At 34.5% G+C, this 21,531-nt stretch overlaps 2 long non-coding RNA genes across 2 annotated transcripts; one reads left to right on the top strand and one right to left on the bottom strand.

The window, feature by feature from the left end:
- Positions 1–12,349: 12,349 nt before the first annotated feature.
- Positions 12,350–13,544, top strand: LOC130052379 (uncharacterized). The gene is made up of 2 exons (XR_008800707.1): positions 12,350–13,219; positions 13,329–13,544. It is a non-coding gene; the product is annotated as an uncharacterized LOC130052379 (long non-coding RNA).
- A 2,814-nt stretch (positions 13,545–16,358) lies between these two features.
- On the bottom strand, positions 16,359–21,193 carry LOC125680459 (uncharacterized). Its single transcript, XR_007371961.2, has 4 exons — positions 20,997–21,193; positions 20,445–20,680; positions 18,336–18,513; positions 16,359–16,545 (listed from the first exon to the last, which is right to left on the bottom strand). It is a non-coding gene; the product is annotated as an uncharacterized LOC125680459 (long non-coding RNA).
- Positions 21,194–21,531: the final 338 nt, after the last annotated feature.

The following is a 21,531-nucleotide window of genomic DNA, read 5'->3' as shown; positions in this document are numbered from 1 at the left end:
AACATTATCCCCATTTAAGTGACCTTGGGTCCATGTAAAGTAAAGGTAAAGTAAATTTTATTTAAAGTCGGCACTATATACATCAACAAATTAAAAAGCTCTGTAGAGCTTTTAACTGACTACCACATATATGAAAGACACATAGCACGCATGTACACATATACACAAACATACATGTATCACAGATTAACAAAAGAATACAAAATAAAAACAACACATTTCATGCAAGAATATACAGATACGAAAGCATAAGATTTAGAGGAAGAAACAAAATACTACAAGCAAGAGTTGATGTATATAAAAATTATCATTAAAATTCAAGCTAATTCGCAATGTTTTTTGCAAATACTGCAAAACGTACAAGTATTTCAAATAGAAAGCTGGATAAATAGTATAAAAATTTAATGAAAATAATTTGAATATAATTAAAATCAATAATGGTAGTAAATTAGTCATCATGAGTCATCAGGCTGAGCTCCCGTCCTTTCTTTAACACCTTCAAAAGAAATGAAATAAGCATCATAATAATTACAATTTCCACTTGTCAATTTAGATTCCCTCACTTGGGGTATGCTCATTGCCTACTGAGCAGACCCTGTGTATTTTAATTATGTGCCCCATTCGGTGTAAACTCTCTTACATTGATATTAGGTACTGGTTTAGAATAACTATACTAATGACATCGATATTTTATATAGGCCTTCCTATGACCACGCCTTGTACGTGTCTTACTGCGCATAGGCAATCGAACACGTTCCTAACATACGTTTTCCTGCTATTCTTCAAAACGCCGGACAGTACATTATAGTTATATACCAACACGTGTTTCCATCGAACACGTGTTTATTTACACCGGACCTAGTAATGTCAAGTGAAGTGTATTTATATCTAAATACCTGTCAGACAGGTACATGTATGTAAATATATTCACAAGCTCTGGCGTGCGTAACATTTTCCCGCATTCGAAAGTTTCTCGATCACTGCAGTCAGACGTATACCCACCCGCCTACGAAGGGAAGACCAATTATGTATAATTATGCAATTTTTTAAAAACTGGCACACTGATTTTGACTACGGATAACTCCGTTTACCTGATCAAGATATAGGGCTCGGCAGGTGTGACCGGTCGACAGGAGTTGATTATTCCTACTAAGTACCTGATCTCGGCTCTGGTATATTCAGGGTCCGTGTTTGCCCAACTCTCTATTATGTATTGCTTACAAGAGTTCGTTATCTTCACCTTTCATACACAAACTTTGGGTTTCTCGTGGTAAATCGATAGCAGACGCAAGTACATGTATTTCAGGTCTTAGTGTAATGTTCAGCATGTTACATACATGAAGGTCAGAAGGCAAGAATGCACTAATATACTTAGACGATGGGTTTTGATGTTATTCTAATTTTGATGAACTGATTCACGATTTTCCCCAAAATTTTCTTTTTTACTTTTAATGATCAAAATCTACTGTCTAATGCGTTTAAAAGAGTTCACATAAAAATTAAGGTTATACATTATCAAAGAAGCTCATTTTAGAGAGTTTATTATTTGTTTTGTAAACAAAGATTGTGGTATGTTATTGTTTATGCAATTTTCAAAAGAAATGGATATCGATCTAAGTTTATTATATCTTTCACATTTCGTAGCAGTTTTGGGGTAAATGTGTCATCTAAAAGTTTAAATTTGTGACTATGCAAAATAAAGATGCTTTATATTTCAAAATCAATATTTCACTTGTTTGTTTGTATACATAAAAAGACTCGAGTCTTTGTTTACATGACACAGATTTAAGGCTAAAATATTGCTTTAATTCTTGCATTCAGAAGGTCAAAATTTTGGCTGTCAATATTAAATGAGTTATATTTTTAATGTTTACCATCAAAAATGAAAAATAGTTTTATCAAAAATCGTGAACCAGCCCCTGATATGATAGTGGATTTATTATTAAAACTGCCCAAAATTGACCGATTTTCAAAAATATTTTTCTCAAGAACCGCACACGTGTAAGAAAAACTAAATAAATGGTAATGGCGAGCAGAAAGGCCTCTACCAAAATTGAAAATGTCATGATCCCCGGGGTAGGGGTTCTGACCCCAGGGTGGGGCCAAACTTGTTATATAGTGTTTATGTGTAAAACACTTAAATAACATCTTTAGTACTGTTGAAACTAAATGGATAGAGCAGATAGTCTTTTACCAAAATTGTAAATTTGATGATCCCCAGAGTAAGGGTTCTGACCCCAGGGTGGGGCCAAACTTAGTATATAGAATTTATATGTAAGTTTGCTGATACTGTATAAAATCTAAATGCACAATTAGGAATAACAGAAAAGGATATACAAAAAAAAAATGGTGAATTTCAATCAAAACCCAGGGTTATGACTTTAGGATGAGTTCAAATTAGTCATATCTTTTGATGTTTTAATGTTAATACACCTATTATTTAAAGCCTTTCATCAGTGGATGCACTTTTCAATGGAAGTGAAGTTTTAAGAACACATCTTGTTTTATACTGTTGCTGAATATTAGAATTTAGCTTAGATATTCAAAACAGAATTTTTTTTTCTAGATTTCATAGCCCTGTTTGTTTTTATGCCCGCGAGATCGAAGATCGGGGGGCATATTGTTTTTGTCCTGTCTGTCATTCTGTAATTCTGTCATTCTGTCTGAAACTTTAACCTTGCTAATAACTTTTGAACAGTAAGTGATAGAGCTTTGATATTTCACATGAGTATTTCTTGTGACAAGACCTTTCCGTTACCTTTTGACCTTGACATTTGACCTACTTTTTTTTTTTTTTTTTTTTTTTTTTTTTTTTTTTTTTACATTTATCATAACTTCTAAATGGTAAATATTAGAGCTTTAATAGTGTACATGAGCATTTCTTTTGACAAAATCTCTCTACAGGTACCAAGATATTTGCCCCTGTGACCTTAGCCATCTTCGGAATTGGCCATTATCGGGGGCATTTGTGTTTCACAAACACATCTTGTTTTTTTTTTTTTGGTGTGAAATTATTTGTATCGATCGTTTTGTTTGTCGATCATCGTAGCTCAGTGGTTAAAGCATTGGTTTGGTGAACTGCAGATCTCAACTTCAAATCCGCCAGAGTCTTTTCTTCATATGTGTTGAAATAAAGTTTTGAAAAGCATGGTTTTTTTTAAATCCAATTTTGCATATTTTCTGCCTTTTTGATATGTATACTTTATAATATATCTTCATATCTTTTATGATTAATCAATTCGTACTGATTTGAGAAACTATTTCACGGTGTAGTGAGCCACCTTAACACTTCTTCATTTAGCTTCTCTACTTATGCTCGGGATGTGTTGGTGTGGGTGGAGGTGGGGTGTACAATGAGGAATATATAGCATTCATTGTACAATAAGGTAATTTATGAAACATATGCTAATTCAGGGACCACCTATACATTTCAGAAAACTTTGAAGTCATCAGTTGGATACATAAGGAGTATTTCTACATGCATTACGGGATCAACTTTTGAAAACAGAAAAATTACGACCTGAATGAAAGGTGAAGATAACGAACAGTGATCAATCTTATAACTATTTAAAGACAAATCCCCGAAAAAGGGGGACACAACTAAGTACTCCCCTCGAGTTACAGAGACGAAATCAATGGGGTCAGAAATGAGAAAATGTGCATGGTATCGTCCTTAATGTTGAATTTTAAGGACATCGGTGAACACATGGAAGAGTAAGTCGTATTTTTACTTGAAATGAAAAGTACAATAAAGGGTTATTGATCATAGCCCAAGTGGTCAGATACCGAGAGACTGCGAACGGAAAAATTCTGGATTCACAGACGAAAGTTATTTGGCCCTCAAGATACGTATCAACAAACCCACTGACTTCACCAGGATGAATATGGGCGAAACCTTTACCAGAATCTGAGCTCCATTTACTCGTTTGATCATGTCCACAACTTCGTATTTTACTTCAAACTTTAAAACCCTGTGAGTTTTATACGCTAATCTAATAGATTACATAATACTAGTTTTCCTACGCATTACATAACGGAATAATCCATAAATGGACTTAGGCAATTATTAGAATAAAAATAAAACTCTATAATCAGGTCTTTTGTGATTCTACATCCTCCTAACATATGAACAGTGCGTGGATGCCTAATGATTAATTTACTTTTTAGACCGCTAATCCTTTGTTTTATGAGTTGGTCCACTTTGTTTGGTTCTGGTTAATTTTTGGGGAGGGGTTAACATTGCCCAATAAGAAATCTCACCGGGTATAAGTTAAATTTTTGCACTGATTACCACCATTTATTAACTTGTCCTATTTTGAGAATACTTGCGTCACTCATTCACTTCGCGCATTGGACGATAAGACGTCTCCTAGTTTGCTGCCTAGAAAATGTATCGATTAGTAAGCCAAACAATGCTTTTTCGTGCATCTTAACATTTACTTACGTAAAGCCTTTTCGTTTGTCCTGAGGAAGGGACAGTTTGTTTCAAAATTGTTGTCTTTGGCCATTATATAATGCTTTATATACTTTTTGATAGGGAATGGATTGCTGTTTTACTCACTAGTCTAATCCGTGCACATGGATTGTCTATTCGAGGGAAGGGATGTCAGGAACACGGATGGACAACCGAGGGGATGAATTTCTACATTGTGTAACCCGTTCAAAGGAACTAACAATAATCATGTATCTCGTTAAAATGCATACCGTTGTAGAGATAGGTTTTTTTCAATACGTTCACGAGGTCTAATTCTGTATATAAAGTTATGACGTCTGTAAATGTGAAATTACACGGAATAATACTCCTGAGAATCCCCGTCATTTGCGCTCCTGGAAATGTATAATGCAAATGTATTCGCTGCGGTTCTCTTCTACGATAATTTATTACATTTATCTACACAATCATTACCTCTTATTCCAAAAACAGCAACAGAAAATGGCTGGAAAGCTCGAGTTTCCTTTTTAGCTTTCTGATCGCCTGTTGTCCCTCTGTCTGTCCGTCCGTCTGTAAATTTTGTACATTTTTGACTTCTCTAGAACCACTGGGCCAATTCCAACCAAACTTGGCAAAAAACACCATTGGGTGAATGGCTTTAAAGTTTATTCAAAGAAATTGCCATGTCCCTTTTCAAGGGGAGATAATTGCAAAAACAGGGTGGGGTCATTTGAAAACATTCTTCTCAGAAGGACGTCCGTGACCAAGTGGTTAGCGCATCGCACTCAAAACCTCACGGCCTCTCACCTCTGGTCGGCGCGGGTTCGAATCCCGCTCGCGCCGGTGAGAAGGTTTCCCAGTTTACTTTCGGAAGGTCGTTGGTCTCCTCCCGGGTACATTGTATCTGGGTTCTCTCTTCCACCAATAAAAACTGGGCGCCACCATATAACTGAACAAGAGTACCGCAAACAGTACAATATACGCCTGTCGGACAGTGAACCTTTGACTAAATATCAGAGCAATATCTGTATCCGTAATGAAAAAAAGCCCGGAAAACTGTCTGACCTATTTTAAGTCCAAAAGTAGGTCAAGGATGGATCAATCCAGCTTAAATGCATACTGAACTTGTATCCCTCTGAGAGGAAGCCTTTGACTACATATCAGGGCAATATCTGTATCCGTAATAAACAAAAACCTGGAAACTGTTTGACCTAATTTTTTTCCAAAAAGTAGGTCAAGGATGGACCAATCCCGCTGAAATGCAAACTGAACTTGTATTCCTCCAAGAGGAAGCCCCCGACGAAATTTCAGGGCAATAACTATCCATAATGAAAAAAAAGTCCGGAAAAAGTCTGACCTATTTTTTCCAAAAAGTAGGTCAAGGATGGACCAATCCAGCTGAAATCTAAACTGAACTTGTATTCCTCCAAGAGGAAACCTCCGACTAAATTTCAGGGCAATATCTGTATCCATAATGAAAAAAACCCCGGAAAACTGTTTGACCCAATTTTAGTCTTATTGTAGGTCACGGACGGACCAATCCAGCTGAAATGCAAACTGAAGTTGTATTTCTCTGAAGGAAAGCTTATGTGTAAATTTTAGGGCAATATCTGTAACGAAAAAAAGTCCGGAAAACTGTATGACCTACTTATAGCCCCAAAGTAGGTCAACGATGGCCTAATCCAGCTGAAATACAAACTCACTCTTACAATTCTTGAGGGAGATATTATGACCTAATTTCAAAGTTGTATATGCATCGGTTACGGAAAAAAGTCCGGAAAACATGACCCGGGACGGACGCACGGGCAGCGCCATAACATAATACTAATGACGGGCGTATAAAAAATGCTGAGTGTGGCGGAAAACAGCAAAACAATCAATCAACTCAAGAACCACTAGGACAGAAGAGCTGAATTTAACATGAAAGGTTCCTGACATAGTGCCGAGTCAAGTTTTTTAAACCATGACCCCGGGGGCAAATTGAAGCCACAATAGGGTGCTAAAGTTTTACATGCAAATTTAAACGTACAATCTTTGTAAATCTTCTTCTCAAGAACCACTGGACCAGGAAAGTACAAAGAAGATGGGTGAACTTGACGAACAATAAGCCTATTCATGATTGGGCACCGGGTGCGAATCGGTAATTTAAAATCCGCATTATTAAAGGGTTTTTACTACGATTTTTATTGCTTGTAAATTTACATGAAAATGTGGTGTTTTGATTATTATTTTTTCGATATAAAGCGTGCTTTAGTGATTATTTTTTATCGAAAGTGCAAAAAGCCAGATATGCATATTCTCGTTAGAGATTTTCGCGCCAATAGTATGTGACGTCATACGTGTCAATCAAGCATGAAAACATTTAAACAAGTTGTGAACAGCACATACAGCAGGCTATTGATACAAAATGGAGAGATTCAACAGTTACAAGTTCCATTATATTGTGCTGTACAGTATATAGCTGTAATATTCAGCACAAAAAAGAAGAGTTTCTTTACTTTTACCAACGAGGCAAGTCGGAGAAATTTTGTGAGCTTAGGACTAAATTTAGAAATACTTCAAACCAACGGAAAACCATCTTCAATGACAAACTTACACATTGCATTCTAACCCATTTAATTCATGATATCGACTTTTCTGTTTATAAATTAATAGACTCGTTGTCCTTCAGACTGGACATAATCAGAGACTGCCTTCAGTTTGAGAACTCTTATAGCCTACCAGGTATTGAGGTAATCATTGAAGTCGCCGTGGGTCTGGTAACCACAGAAATTTCTGTGTAGCATACACTTTTTATATACATGCACCATTGATTTCATATGCAACAATATATTGCCCCCCCCCCCCCCGCCCCTACGCTTGAAGTTTTGAGTATTGACACCGTGTACGAAATGATTACACGGTCTAACCCCAACCTCCCATTAAAATAGTAAGAAAATGAAAAAGTCGAAAAAATGCCAGTTAATAATCATCAAAAATGCTGAAATACGGCGGCTTTATTTTTTAAAAAATGACGGTGCGTGCCAACGTAGTGAAAAAAATTGCAACAATATAATGAATGACAGCCCCCCCTCCCCCTATATTTTTTTTTTAAAGTAATGAGAGGGACGATTATAAGGTAGAGGTTACGAATATTGGCCCCATCTCTCTCCCCCCCCTCTCTCTCTCCCTCATAAACACACACCATACGATTTAAGAAGTCGATAGATTTTCATCAGATTGGTAATTTTAAAATCCCTCCCCCTTTGAAAAATAAAATTATAAATTAAATCGATATCAGTAAATCGACTGTTTCCTTCGACAAATTGTAGGTCAATGTATCAATTTAATTAAAAGCAAATCTTCTTTACCTTCTCCAGTGTAACGGTTAGAGAAGAACTGATTTTAATTAGATTATCATTGGCTAATGCGTGTTACACTCTACACATACAGACCTCTAATGCTTTAAAAATATTACGATCTACAAGGGAACACAGTCAAAATGTTTGCAAACGAAATGTGTCATTCAAATATATACCAAAAGTTGAAAATTCCATCCTTTCTGTCCGAGTCCGTCAATGCCGATGTACGTATTAGGCTAATATAAATGTTTGCTGAGGGAATTTCTTAAAGATTTGGCTCAGCGGCAGGTTCAAATATGTATGGCGGAATCTTAAATACTAACGGGATGTCATCGATGTCGGAACATTAATTATCCATTCTGTATAATTTATGACTTTCAATAGAATCTATTCACACACACATACATAGCTGCTGCAGCACATTGACACGTATGACGTCATGACGTATCACGTGACTAGATAGCTCATTAGTGACGATTTGAGAAGCGGAAGCTTTGAATATATGCAGATAAAATGCATGTTTGTATCAATTAATGGGAGTAATGAAACAATATAACAGCAGAAACGTACTTTATTAAGGTTATTCCTTCTGATTTTAATTACATTAAAAATCGTGGTAAAAACCCTTTAAAATCCGCGTATTAAAATGCTGTCTAAAATATTCAAAATTAAAAACAAGCTTATAAGGTAGATCATACTTCAAAGAAAAATATTTAATCACAATCATCATCAGAATTTGTTCCACAGGCAGCATCATGTATATCAGACATTGAGCGGTATTTATACACACATGAAGATACATTATTTGTCTAAGTGCGCATCTGGTGCATCAAAATTGGTACCGTATACGTTTTACATACACACATGATTACACCGATGCCTGGAGTACCTAAGGTACCAAATGACACTGCATATATGCTCGCAATATCCAATAGTAAATAGGCATTTGACGTTTTGAATATCTATAATAGAAAAGTTGCTTCCTATAAACTAAATATCCACAAGTTATAACCACGCCGCCGTCTTGATTTATTTTTTACCAGTTGCATCACTTGCAATTTTCGGCCAAAAGATATTTAAAACGTCGAGTGTCTATGAGTAGTACGTGCTCCGCATTTGCATTGACATATTAGCTGATGTGAATGAGACACATCAGATGCTTTTGGTGTAAAACAAATACGGACCATAAAGTGGAATGATGTTTTCTATATGATGCAGTATTGATGCTTTGATTTGGATTCAGTTTTCCCCGACAATTTCACAAATGTTTTTAAACAGCATTTACAACATACTGGTACTAATATACCAAATATAATAAAGGCATCAGTTATCGCGTCTTTTGGTACAACTCTGAGGCCGGTCTTACAGTTATAGAACGCACATTTGCTGTTAAATTTCCAAGCAGATACAAATGGGACAGAAACAGACATTTGATTTGCTTTTGTACTGAGCTGTAGTTCACTGTGCCTTTTTGACAGCCTTCTCTAGTTGCATATTTGGCTTTTGTCATTTCTTCAAGTAACTTTAAGGATGGAGACTTGTCAGCGTTTTTTAACGTAAGTGGGTCTCCATAGATTGAGTGACGTAAAATTTCTGTTGTTAGTTTTTGGAGAATAAACAATTAATAAATGATTTTATTGAAATAGAAATAGCAATTTTGTATTAATTCCTATCAGAATTCATTGTATTTTCAATGCTTCGATAAACGCACGAAAAAACTTACGACAACCATCTTAGCTCTTGCGAACGTAAACAACATGGAAAAAGCAGGGCGGCAAGGGCAGTTTGTGAAGTTGTTACCGCAAATAGATAGAACCAAAGTCCAGTGAAAAGGATGAAGTCTGTTACCGCAAATAGATAGAACCAAAGTCCAGTGAAAAGGATGAAGTCTGTTACCGCAAATAGATAGAACCAAAGTCCAGTGAAAAGGATGAAGTCTGTTACCGCAAATAGATAGAACCAAAGTCCAGTGAAAAGGATGGGAGAAAAACATTGTTCTTTTACAGCATGATTATGCAATTTTCTGAGTTTTCCTCCGATAAAGACAACAACAGCATCGTTCCACACCTGGCACTGACAGGCGACGCGACATGTCAAATGATAATAATACTGTCGCACACGAAGAACATGTAAGTGAAATGTACACCATCTGTTGTTTTGGGAATAGTAAATCTTTAATTATTATCTTCCGTAAGGCCAATACAACTCCTGTATATACTCTATAAAATCGTAGGCCTGCAAAATATTTGTGTACACATGTATAACCTACATGTACGTAGCTTGTACGTCATGACTCTTTACTAGTCAGTGCAGTGTAAGTACACGCACATTCACATGAATTTTTATTACTCAGGTACACTGATGTAATTATGTATCAACCAAATTAAACATCGTCAATGAAACAATGATAATTACGTGCATTAAAGATGCACATTTTCTCAAAACCCAATTCTAGTGCTCACGTGTTTATAACTAGAGAGAAAAAGGGAAAACGGCGAAAGGGAAGAAAATCAGTACCTTGGATACACAACATCAAATGTTTAATCAAAAGGAGGAACAGGACACATGCCAACTATAAGAAAACAGGAAACACCCGAATTAAGCAAAAGTGGAAAGAACTGAGAAACGAAATAAAGAAAGAAGTGAAGAAATCACATGATAACTACGTAAACAACATGACTGGTGATGTAAGAAAAGACTCGAAACCATTCTGGAAATATATAAATAACCAGAAAGCAGATAAACAAGGGATTCCAGTATTACAAACCAAATCTGGTAATACAGCGGAAACAGATTTTCAGAAAGCAGAAGCTTTAAACGAACAATTTTCCAGTGTATTCACAAAAACAGAATACGAATCAGTTACATACAACAAGATTAGAGCACCAACCATGAGTAAAATCAACATAACATCAAAAGGAGTAGAAAAGATAATGAAAAACCTTAATCCTACAAAAGCAATGGGTCCAGATGGAATCAACCCCAGAGTACTAAAAGAACTGTCGGGCGAACTAGCAGGTATCATCACACACTTTTTCCAGCAGTCAATCAACAGTGGAAATATTCCAACAGACTGGAAAAAGGCTAACATCTGTCCACTCTTCAAGAAAAATGATAGATCTATACCAAGCAACTACAGACCAGTCTCATTGACCTGCATCTGCTGTAAGATGCTTGAACACATCATATGCTCAAACATGATGACACACTTTGAAGAGTATAACATCCTCAACAATAGGCAGCATGCGTTTAGGAGAAACCATAGCTGTGAGACTCATTTAGTTTCCATCATACATGACTGGGCAACATCACTAGAGAACAGGACACAAGTTGACGTTTTCATCCTGGACTTTGAAAAGACCTTCGACACAGTGCCTCACGAATTACTGAAAACAAAGCTACATCGATATGGTATTCCAAGCAACATATTAAACTGGATTGACCAATTTTTATCAGGAAGAGAATAGTGCGTAGTGGTAAATGGCGAAAAATCGCAAACAGCAGATGTCAAATCAGGTGTACCGCAAGGAACAGTTCTGGGTCCTATACTCTTCCTTGTCCATATAAATGACATTTCAGAAGGTGTAACATCAAATATCCGACTTTTCGCAGATGACTGTGTCTGTTATAGGGAAATAGACAACATAGATGATTGTAGGAAACTCCAGGATGACATCAACAAATTAGGTAAATGGGCAACAGCTTGGGGAATGAGATTCCAGCCAGTCAAGTGCAACATGATGACGTTAAGCAGGAAGAGAACAAACATCGACTACAACTATACCCTGAAAAACACAAGCCTAGAATTTTTGACATCCATAAAATATCTAGGGGTACATATCACCAACAACTTGCACTGGGGAAAACATATAACGGAAACCTGCAACAAGGCATATAAGACCCTAGGATTACTTAGGAGGAACCTATCATCATGCCCTCATGAAGTAAAACTACAAGCCTACAAAGGATTAATTAGACCACTACTAGATATGCCAGCTCAGCATGGGACCCACATCAAGAATACCTAAAGAACAAACTAGAAACCGTGCAAAAACGATCTGCTAGATTCATATCATCAAACTATACATACGAACCAGGAACCATGACGCAAATACTAAACGACCTGAAGTTACCACCATTAGAGGACAGGAGGAAAAACAACAGACTAGTGCTATTCTGCAAAGGCCTACACAACCGAGCCAACATACCAACCGAGCTCCTCTCGAAACCAAAACGGAAAACTAAAAGTATGCATCAAGATCAATACAACAGAATTTATGCAAGAATAGACACTTTGAAATACAGCTTCCTCCCAAACACCATCAGAGACTGGAATGCAGTACCCCCAGATATCATCGACAAACTGAAAACCTCCAAAGAACCAGTAGTCACTTTCGCTGACATAGTGAAGTGTGGCCCCATGTAAATTTATTTATTTATTTGCTACTTGACGCTCGCGCGGTGTAACAACGTCGAGAGATGTATCACCGTAACCTATCAAGATCAAAAAGTATGGTGTCCCAGTCAGGTCTAAAATTAGTACATCATCTGATGTGGATTTTTTAAGAATTGGCTCTTATTAAAAGTAATAGGGTTGATCATTATCAACAAAAGCACTATATTAAATGTGTTTATAATTAAAGAGAAAAAGGATGGTGTCCCAGTCAGGTCTAAAATTAGTAAATTATAATGTATGATGTGGATTTCAAAAAAATTAAATCTTAATTGCTCTTATTGAATGGAATGGGTTTGATCATGAACAAATTACAGAAGTCTTTTTTATTTTTATTTTTTTAAAATAAGTGATTGTTTTAAGAATCAATTATTTTAACTATTATAAATATTTTTGAGATGTGAAAATGCATTCATGAAATGAAGGGATAGAATGCTTTTCATTTTATATTGAAATGACAATTCTCTCTATGGTGAACTGATCAGATGTGTCCAATGTCACTTAGATGCCCACTGTTTTGGATGGGCTAAATTACTGTATAAAGGACGATAAGCATTTAGATGCTCATAAGTATTCAATGTTTTATTACCTTGAAATTGCAACAACAAAAAAATATTTAAAACATTCTATGCATGTTTAAGTTATTGAACTAATTTTTTCACAAGGTATATGAAAACCCTAGGGTAAATTCACAGTGGAGAACTGGCAGAAGAGTTAATTTCCAAATAAAAAAAACTTTATACATTTCTTTTATTAAAAATGTAGACTTCTCATCACAACATTTCATTAAATCTAGATAATGACGACTATCAAAATTTAGGATGCAATCAACAGTACTGATGGAGATGAAAGAAGGAGAAAATTTCAAGTGTGAGATTGCATTTGATGAGATTGATATGACAATGGTACATGCACCAGAGCCAACTGTCAAACAGCACTCCAGCCAACAACAGTTTCCTCTTGTATTCTTTGACTTGGAATCAAAAGGACTAGGTTTGTTACTTTTTACTACCTGCCCAATATTCAAATTGATTGTTCAGTTGAGAAAAGAAGTTCTTAAATGAATACATGTATTATATTTTGGTGTTAATTCATTTTCCAGCCAGATATTCTCATATTACACAGCTGCCGTGTGTGGTGAAGAAAAGTTTTCCACCTATACCTTTCCAAAAATACCTATAACAGCAAAAGACTCAGAAATAACAGAAATCGAAAATGTTAATGGAAATATGTTTAGCAAAAATTAAAAATGTAGAAGTCAATCCTTGGAAAATGGATGCTCCTCTTGATTTTGTTTCAAAATTTCAAACTAAAGTAATTCTGCATTTACAATAGCAATGTATGAATGTTAACAAATATGAATGTTTATTGTATACTATATATAATACTCAATTTAACATGTTCTGTTTATGAGAGAGAGAAAGAGAGATTATTGCAAGAATTGGAAAGTAACTGCAAAAATTATGTGCAAACTGCACCAGTAATGATGTACACGGTGGTGATATTGTTCTCTGAATTTTGATATAAATTAATGTACATGTACCAAATGAAATTATCCTATTAAATTTCCATTTTCATTTCAAATGAAAATGATTCAATTTCAACACAATGTGTTTTTATTCATTAAAATGCATCAAACTAAGTTATAATTAAAAATAAGTTGAAAAAGAACTGATGGAGAAAATTCGGATTAGACTGCTTGAAAATTCTAGTCCACGAAAGCAGCTAGCTTGTGATTGTTGCTTTAAAAAAAAAATCATATTTTTCAAAGCATCATAGCAAATTATGACTGATAATTTGCTTGTAACACTAATAGATTTTGATATTGTAAATGTAGTCGCTTTAAATGAATTTAAAATTTGAATTTGAAATAAATCTCATTATTTTAAGTAAAATTACTTTCTTAAATGGGTGATGACCTGCAATTTTTTTTCTTGAGGAATAAACTATAAGAAACAGCCTATCTTTAGGCAAAATTATAGGAATTTGTAAATATATGGTCATTGTATAATTTTCATAAGAACTTTTATTGTTTTGGCTCAAAAAAGTAAAAATTTAAAATTAGACAGAGGAAATTCGAATTAGAATAGGAACAAGTTTTGGGTATATATTAATAAAAATTTTCCCTAAAATATACAATTGCTATATCATACTGTATATTCATACTAAAATATTTGAAAACCAACATCAAGAATTTTTTCTATGAACACTTGTGTAAGGTATGGTTCAATTTTGCAATTTTAACCGGAAAATGTGCTATTTTTAGAAAGTGAACTTCCGCTCACTTTGACACAAAATTAAGGCTGATGACCCCATGTTTTCTTCATCTTTTTGAATTAGGAGGCCCCATACTTGTTTACATTTATTTACTAGCCACATGTTGGAATCAATTACTTGTGATCGTCATTAAGGCAGCATGCCATGAGTAAAGCTTAGCATAAAATGCCAGAGACAAATTATTATGGGAAGTCTAGTAATTCACAAGAAACCAATTAGGCCTAGCTAGGAATTGTGTATAGACTGTTTCACGATAACTTTCGCACATGCGCATAACTACTTCCGCAGGGCAAAGCTATATTTAACTAAGTACGGGGTTAGGGTTAGGGTTATGGGTAACCCTAACCCTAACCCTTTTATCGTACGAAGTACATATTTCAAGAGAGGAGAATAAATGGTTTTTATGTAAAAGTGTATGTGTTTTACCTTTGATATGTATTTTGGGGTTCTGATGTTGCGTTCTGATAACAATTAAGTAATATATTTTTAGAAATATACTTAAGAAATGTGCATTGAACTTGCTACCCCATAGGTATACACTGGAATTTCCGTGTTTACATTGACAACAAAAATGGCAAACCGGGAGATTTCTAACACAAAAAGATGAAAACCGTCAATGTTCTTATGGCTGAAATACAGATAAAGTTAAAAATGTATGCATGTGGAGGAGTCATCCCAGATATTTCAGGAAATGACCCCCCCCCCCACACACACACACTGTACTTCATATTTAACACTATTGTCTGATGCCACGCTCATATTGTCGTTTAAAGAAATTTATAGACACATGATTTTGAGACTAACGGAAGAAGGGGAACGGATAGACAACCACAGAAGACTAGAAAAGGTGGTACAACACTTTGAAGCTGGTGATTTGTCACAAATAATGACAGTACAGGTATCAATTTCAGTAATCAATGTTTTTATAATAATTTTACATATAGGTCTACCATTTTTTTTATAGCGCAAACAAGATATACATTGACTCACGCAGTGAATTAAAGGAAAAAAATAAACCTTCAATATAAATGTTCTAAATATAGAATTATTTATTATATTATCTTGAATGCTGTTTGTCAATGAAAACATTTCACCCTTAATTTAATGTTATAGGCCTAGTGATTACTTACACAAAATCATGTCTAATAAATGAACTACTAATAATCTACACTGCACATGTGTACTTATATATAAATTAATATACACATATACAGAGACATACCCAGTATATATTAATTATAGCCTAGAAAATGCCAAACACAGTAAAGTGAATAAAGAAAATGAATTAAAAACAAGATAAACAAACCACTCGCATATATATCGGGATTTGAGCAGAACACACATGTACATCTATAATTAGACTATTAATCATGATTTTTTTTAAAGATATGAATCCTTGGATTACATCTGACAGAATATTCTGTTTGGCTTCCATGAAGAAAACCAGGTATAGTGTGCACATGTTTGCTAGAGAGGAAAAAAGTATGCTATGCATACTATGAATGTCCTTTTGGGTAAGAGATAAGTTTTGATCTGGATCAACAAACCTATTTATAATGTATTTTGTTCTAAAACTCTACTGGTATTTACAGGTACATTTAACTTTTAAAACTCCTTGGATTCAATATAGTCTAGCACAGTCCTGCAGCCATGCACCAAACTGAGTAATGAATAGGACGTGGAGTTCAGGGAGAGGAAAATAATCAAAAATATGTCATCCTCAGATCCTAATAAAAAATCTTGATCTGGCTAGCTCCATGCAGCATTGAAAGCTGCAAAATGAGTTGTTCCCCAAAACTGGTAACCATTATTTTGAATTTCATTCAGCATCACTGACATAAAAAAGTCAATACATTAATTATTAAATTTATTTATTAAAAACATATGATATTTAATGACAAACACTTTTAATCATTTAAAGTGCAAAACATATGCACACAAAATTGATAATTCATGGATGTTTATGTTTCAGATGTGGAATATCACTGACAAAGCTCATGACATCATGGAAAGTGAGGTGAAAGTTGGTGTGACTGAGAATCCTGTAGAAAAAAAAGAAGATGAAAGCTCTGGTCTTATCTGAAGAAAAGTCTGTTTACAAGAATGAAAAAGACAGAATTTGATGAACAAGACTGCTTGATTTCTAACAAATATTTCTTTATAATCTAAAATAACTCTTAATTTGGTAAAAAATAAAACACAGACATGTTCCTTTGAATAGGTTCCAATTAAAATCCCGCATTAGACACATGAAAACAAAAGTACGTACCATCTATCCTTCTGTGTTTAGTAAACCAGAAGTGATAAAAGAATTAGATAGGTTACATGAGGAATATGTTTTGGTTCCAGCTGACAAAGCTAGTAACAACATTGTCTTTGTTTGTAAGGCTCATTATTACAACTGTATTTTAAACGAACTTGGCATTAATTCCACTTTTGGTAATCATACTTATACTCCAACTGCCCTTTCAAAAGACGAAATTCTTCAAAACCATGCTTCAGTTTTAGACACATTTAATATTCCAGTCAATGGGTCGAATGACTATGAGTTACCGTACCTATACTGGATTCCTAAACTACATAAAAACCCTTACAAACAAAGATACATTGCTGGATCCAGTAAGTGCTCTACCAAGCCCCTATCTTTGCTCCTCACGAAAATGTTAACAGCTGTGAAGGAGAAACTTCAAACTTACTGTGCGACTACATATGCCAGAAGTGGTGTTAATCAAATGTGGATTCTAAAAAATTCTAAAGAACTTTTAGTAAACTTGAAATCACAGAATTTTTCCCAAATCAATAGCATTAAAACCTATGACTTTTCAACACTATACACGACCATTCCTCACGATAAATTAAAGACTAGACTTTTTGACATCATAGACAGTTGCTTCTTCAACAAAAACGGAAAACGGAAATATTCATATCTAGTGATCAGTCATTCAAAAACTTACTTTGTTAAACACCACTCTGATTCCACGCACAAATACTCTAGAGTTGAAATAAAAAATATGCTAGAGTTCCTCATTGACAATATCTTCGTGGTCTTTGGTGATCAGGTCTTCCAACAGTCTGTTGGAATTCCCATGGGCACGAATTGTGCTCCTTTGTTAGCTGGCCTGTTTTTATATTCATATGAAGCAGAATTTATTCAAAAACTTCTACGTGAGAAGAATAAATCTCTCGCTGTGACCTTCAATTCGACTTTTAGATATATCGATGACGTTTTGTCTATTAACAATGATAGCTTTCATTCATATGTCGATTTGATATATCCCTGTGAGCTGGAAATAAAGGACACCACAGAGTCGTCCACTTCTGCTTTATACTTGGATATTTTATTGAAAGTAGACATTAACGGCAAACTAACAACTCAACTGTATGACAAACGGGATGATTTCAGCTTCTCCATCGTCAACTTCCCACATTTATGTAGCAATATTCCATTATCACCTGCATATGGTGTTTATATATCTCAACTGATTCGATATGCAAGAGCTTGTTCTGGGTATAGTCAGTTTTTAAATCGAGGTAAGCTACTGATAAACAAGTTGATGGTACAGGGATTTCAACAGTCTCGATTGAAGTCAGCATTTCGCAAATTCTATGGTCGTTATAACGATCTAGTTCGTCAATACAACCTCGCATTGGGTCAAATGCTGTCTGACGTGTTTCATACCGATTGTTAAGCCGTTCTTGGCACACTGATTTTGACTGCGGATAACTCCGTTTACAGTATGAAACTTTTCTAATTATTTTTGCAAAAAAAAAAAAAAAAACACTTTTAAAAAATGAAAAATTCCATGACAATGCTACTAATTTAAACACATACCAAAGCATTCAGCAATATCTTAAACATACAATCCAACTTTCCGTCTCACCAATGTGGCTAGAAACTGATCTATATGCTCCAATGACATCAGACATTTAGGTCAGGCCCTCTCACCAGGGGTAGCAGAAGTACCTATCCAGTACACCGTCTTTTCACACTTAGGCACCAGGTAGCTCTACTGCAGATATAAATTCAACAAGATATGTTTCAGAAACATGTATGTTCCACATGGTGCAAAACTTATCAGGGTTATATATCATTTATGTACTTCATGTTCTTCAGATAGTGTAGAAGATGAATGTCACCTTTTACTTCATTGTTCCTCTTATTCAAATCTTAGAGTAATCTTTTTTACCAGTATCGGATTTAACCCCACTGTGATCAATATGTCAGATTTAGACAAAACAAAATTTTTATTATTAAATTTTCCAAGACAAACTGCAAATTTCCTGTTCTCCGCATACACCTACAGACAGTGAGTCTATCATATACCATAATAGTAAAAGTCATGCGTAATACATGTACCACTGTATTTATTATTTAATGGGTTTTTTTCTGTTAAAAGTGACATATTGGGCCGGGTGTTTAAATTCCTATTATTCATTTTAATGTATTTTTCAATTCTGTAATGTATAAAACACATGTCACTATAATAAATCATTTACTTACTTATTAATTGTAGTGACAAAACAATTTGAGATATTGAGCAGACAATGTCTTCCTATATCCAGAGTGGATTGACCTTTGATCATCTGACCTCAAAATTAATAGAGTTATCAACTCTCTAAGATGTACCTGTTCACAAAGTTTGATGTTTGCCAAGCCAAGGATTCTTGAGATATTGAGCAGATAAGACTTGGTCTACAAACAGACCGACAAATGAAAAACAATATGCCCCATCTTTTTCTTTTCGAAAGGTAATATTTGTATGTAGACGTAAATGGACATAATGTAAAATTTTAAAATGATCACATTTTATTACAAATAAATACAAAAGTCATACATGGATATGATAATAATTAATTTCTAAATATATTTCTTCAAAGAATGTAGGTAATTGACTAAAACAATATACAATTTCACCTGATTTTGGGGTAGTTTATACATAGTAAAAGTTGTAGGCATAAAACATTCAGAACAACTGGATCCTGCATTTACATGTGTATTCTATTTGCATATTGTATTTACTAAACTCTTATACTGATATTGATTACCATTTCATATGTATTCACATAACATTATCATTATCCACTGTCTCTGAAACTGGTACTGCCCTTAGATGTTTGAAGCAATTGAATTCGGTTATTTATTATTGTATATTTCATTTTGTTAATTCAAATCTTGTTTCGGTCAGTATTTCATATATAATTATGATATGTGAAGTGCAGAAATGTGAAATCTTTTTTTTTTTTGAAAAGTGAAATCTGACAGAATTAGTACTTCTGAATGATTGTTATTTATTTATATTGTTATAACTAATTGCTACTTAAACTGTACATGTCTCTCAAGGGTCCTTGGTTGGTGAATAAACATATATATATATATATATATATATATATATATATATAAAATTCAATAAAAAAAAAGCAGGAAAATATACAGTTCCAAAATATAAAAATCACTAGCGCTTTCTGGATTTTAACATCCATCCTCAGGTGAATACAAATTTTAAAATTTAAAATTTAAAATTTGTATTCACCTGAGGATGGATGTTAAAATCCAGAAAGCGCTAGTGATTTAAATATATTTTGGAACTGTATATTTTCCTGCTTTTTTATTGAATTATTTTGACTGTGTGATATCAACTCTTTCTATTTGGATTATATATATATATATATATATATATATATAGATATAGATAAAATATGTGTTGCATAATGAAAAATCAAGTAATAAGTCAATAATTTGAATTTCTTCAGCTTAAATTCTAAATTAATCACTTACTTGAATTACTGTCTTATGATAAACAAAAGTACAGAATCATTAAATTATAATCAGATGCTAATTTGAATCATGACATTCTTGAAATACATGCATATGTACATGTATTATCCATCAAATGAAATATTTTTATAAATTGACTAGTTTCTTTAATGCTATACTTTTTACCTTTTTGAATATTCCTTCTGGTTGCTTGGTTCTGCATTTCTGCATCAACAGACATATCCTTATGAGAACATGGTGGGAAAATAATTCTCATTCTAGGGATCTGACATCACTGTGCCAAACCACAAAGTGCCCAGAACACACATAGATATATAGGAATGTTCATTCAGCATGGGTACAAATCCATCCAGATTCAGTGCCTCAACCAATTTCAACGTTTATGTGCATCTTTAGGAAATCTTAAAATTAAATATGTATACAAAGTTAAAATCTGCATTTATACATACAGACATTCGCTCAACTCATGTCAACAGACTTTCACAGTGTATCTTAGCCACTGTTTATATGATAAAAAATATGAAGCAACCTCCCCTGCGTAGAATTTATCATATGTAAAGATCTGTACTTATGTGGCAACTATAAAAATTTCGTCTGAGATTGATTTTACAAAGTGAAATTGATTTAACGATCATTTAACCATGCAACCCTCCTTCATGTGGCTACGTTTCTGATATGAATTTTGAATGAAAATGAAGCAAATATCCTTCAATTCACCTTAAAAAACGTCTCCCCTTCTCTTTTCCTCTCGCATCGTCTCGATTAGAACACCTGTACACACTGCAACAACGTACTATTGCAAGATCTATGAGTTGATCAAAACGAAAGCAGCGTTTTCCGTAAAATGAAATTTGCCCTGCGGAAGTATTTATGCGCATGCGTTGACAGCAGGTCCACAGTTACCGTGAAGGACTTTATTAGAAAAATCACAATCGCGTGTGGGGATAAAACAGCCAGCGGTTTCAGCTTTTACTTGCTAAATGAAAGATTCCCTCCCCAGTGTCTTATATTAATCAGCCGTCAGATTTTTTTCAATTGCTATGTGCTTAATTCATACTCTAATTGTTATATTGATATATTTGCCTTAACTCTCGCAAAGAAAGTCATACCCCCCCCCCAAATTTTGCAACCCTTCGCCGGCAATGGTGACGTCTCCATACGAGTGGGGGAAAAAACTCAGCGGGACGTTAAACACAACCAACCAACCAAATGTTTCCTATGGGGATCACGGCGGGTGTGACCGGTCAACAAG

This window comes from Ostrea edulis, chromosome 2 (genome assembly GCF_947568905.1).
Source record: "Ostrea edulis chromosome 2, xbOstEdul1.1, whole genome shotgun sequence".
Taxonomy (NCBI): Eukaryota; Metazoa; Mollusca; class Bivalvia; order Ostreida; family Ostreidae; genus Ostrea; species Ostrea edulis.
This window is presented reverse-complemented; position numbering and strand designations above follow the sequence as displayed.